Source organism: Notamacropus eugenii, chromosome 4, assembly GCF_028372415.1.
Source record: "Notamacropus eugenii isolate mMacEug1 chromosome 4, mMacEug1.pri_v2, whole genome shotgun sequence".
NCBI lineage: Eukaryota > Metazoa > Chordata > Mammalia > Diprotodontia > Macropodidae > Notamacropus > Notamacropus eugenii.
The window spans coordinates 8,567,285-8,569,953 of record NC_092875.1 but is presented as its reverse complement, the minus strand read 5'-3'; positions in this window follow the sequence as shown (position 1 = coordinate 8,569,953).

The window sequence follows — 2,669 nt, the reverse complement described above, 5'->3', positions numbered from 1 at the left end:
ATGCCAGGCCTAGAGGCCTGTGTGGGCTACCCGAGTCTTCTTACCTCACCTCCGAGGTCTTCGGTTGGCCAAAACCGGATGCTCATATGAGAGAAAGGACGTTCCAGAGTCGAACAAGGGTTGAGCTTTATTTCAGGGTCTCGGTTACAAGTGCAGGGGGGTCTTCCTTAGGAGGAAGAGGGGGAGATTTCCTAAGGAGGCTAAGATCTTGAGGGATTGGAAGTAGAAGTACAAGCGGGGAGAGAGGGGGAGGGGAGAGAGGAAAGAAGAGAAGCGGAGCCTACTGTCCTCTTGGCTCCTCATATGCTAAGAGAGCTTTCAGGCTTCCTCAATCCTACTTAACCTTCAGCCACACAGTTTGCATCTCAATACCGTGCTGTTAGATAACAATAGTGTGCCCAGATCCGGGACGACCTCGAGGGCAGGGAGACTCCACCCATCACGTATCTCCCGGGGAGAGGCGGAAATACCCGAGCTAGCCGAGCTAGCTCAGTCTGACCTTCTCGAATCCCTGCTGTTCATGGAGGGCCTCGTAAGACTCTAAGATTTAGAAGTCCCACTTTTACCCGCCCGAGACCGTCCACACGGATTTGAACTTCCAATCCCAACAGTCCAATGCACTCAAATAGTACGCCCCATTCCCATCACACTGTGGAAGCATCCTTATTAGTTTCTCTAGTACATGGGATGGGTGTGTGTGTGTATGTGTGTGTGTGGCCAATGAAAGTTATGTGTATTCACATGGGTCTGTCTAGAGTGGCTCACAGGAAAGTGTGAATGATATCTCTAGAATCTTCTCTACCCAACCTTCTCCAAGGGAGACTTTTGATTCCTAATTGAAGGGAAGCAGGAGGTTGGTGCCAAAAGGCTGACCACTCTGCTCTCCTCAGAGAGAATTCTATCTATTCACCCTGCCCTCCTGCCACAACTAAATATTGTTAGAGGAAAGAATGTTTTTGGGTTCCACTTGTACCTCTGATAACTATCTCTTTAATAAGAAATTAGTATCCCAAGCCATATATCCAAGGCAATTCCCACCAAATGTTACTTATATAAAGACTATAAATAGTGCATACTAAGCCCATTTGTCTGTGAAAAAGAATTCATTTGGACCCCTACTCTATTCCAATCAGTATTAATCAGTTTGATGCTTTATATAAATCATATAGGGACAGACAGGTTCATATATGGGGCATCAAACTTTAATGCAATGTTCCCTACTTGTTTACCAAGTTATGAGGCTCACTGGTGCAACCGCAAGAATGCTGACAAAGATATTGCCATTCTGTTTTACTCAAATTCCAAGTCCAAACCCAGCATGGGGGGTGGGGGTGGAGGGGGGGATGCCTTGATGCTTTGGAAAGTCTCCCAATTTATTTTTGTACCTCCAGGCCATTCTCTCTTGTCCAACATGAGCAGGTGACCATCTTATGACCACTTAGTCAGTGGAGATGCCCCCTGGTTCACCCAATCTCTGACCCTACCACTGATGTCATTTCTGGCCCTCAAGAGCAAGGTCTATCAACCAAGAGATTCTGTATCTCACCAAGACTCTTTTACATATTTGGGTATCAAATGCAAATGTAAAAACAAGATCCTGGAAGAAGGGGGCATCTCAGATCGTAAGGAAAATCTTCATTAGAGTGGACCATGGACCCTTTTAAAAAATGCCATTGGCTCAGTGTTTTTTCTTGTAGGCTGGACAATTATACTCCCCACTTATCTAAGTAGTAGTGAGCTTCGTAGATATTATACAGAGGAGACCATACCAAATAATTCACACAATGAATGAGTTCTCCTATTGGAAGCAAGATATCTCAGCTCAACTGAGAGAGTCCCAGGAATTCTCCCAAGTAGCAGCTAGTGTGGTAAACTGGGTATAGGAACATGATGGTACCAGCTCCTCTATGGGTCAGCTTCTTTCCAGAGTCTTTATCTCACTTCAGAGACTCGCACTCTTAAAGCTGGAAGCTGGAAGACCAAGGTTCTGTCTTGTCACCCTCTTGCAGACATGGAGCATGGAGTAATCAATATCCACCCATGATGTGAGTCTTAAGCAAATCAGCCCAAGACCCTGGTTACACCATAAATACTAAGAAATAGTATTTCTCCAGAATAAAACCTTTCCATACTTTTTCAGGGAGAGAAACGAATAGAAGGAAAACAAAGACCTTTCTTAGGGAAATGGAATAATTGCGAGGACTGGTCTTATCTCTCGCCTAGACAAGACCACTGACTCTCCCCTCACTTGAGGTAATGGGTGCAAACCTAAGGCCGGTGTTCTCTTGGGCTTTGGAATTTAAGATACTGATCGCTGGAAGGAATACTTGGCGCTCTCTACGCGACGTCTTAGAAGGAACTGGGTGGTAACCAAGACTACATGTTAACCTAGGATGGTCTTTGGCTTCAAGTCACCTGGGGACAGAGAGGTCCTACCGGGAGGAAAAGAGTCTCTCCAAATGACTCTGATATAATTATTACGTAGGAAATAAACTCGTCCCGGGACTCCTCGGCCACTGGCTTCCTGTGGGGGGACCTCGTTTATCCGGACACTCCCTAGGAAACCCCGGCTCTCGGGGCGGGCTGACCTCCAGCCTGGCCGTGTCCCCCTCCTCACTGGCCTTCCCCGATCACCCAGGGGCCGCCTTTGCCCATCCCCCCAATGCCAG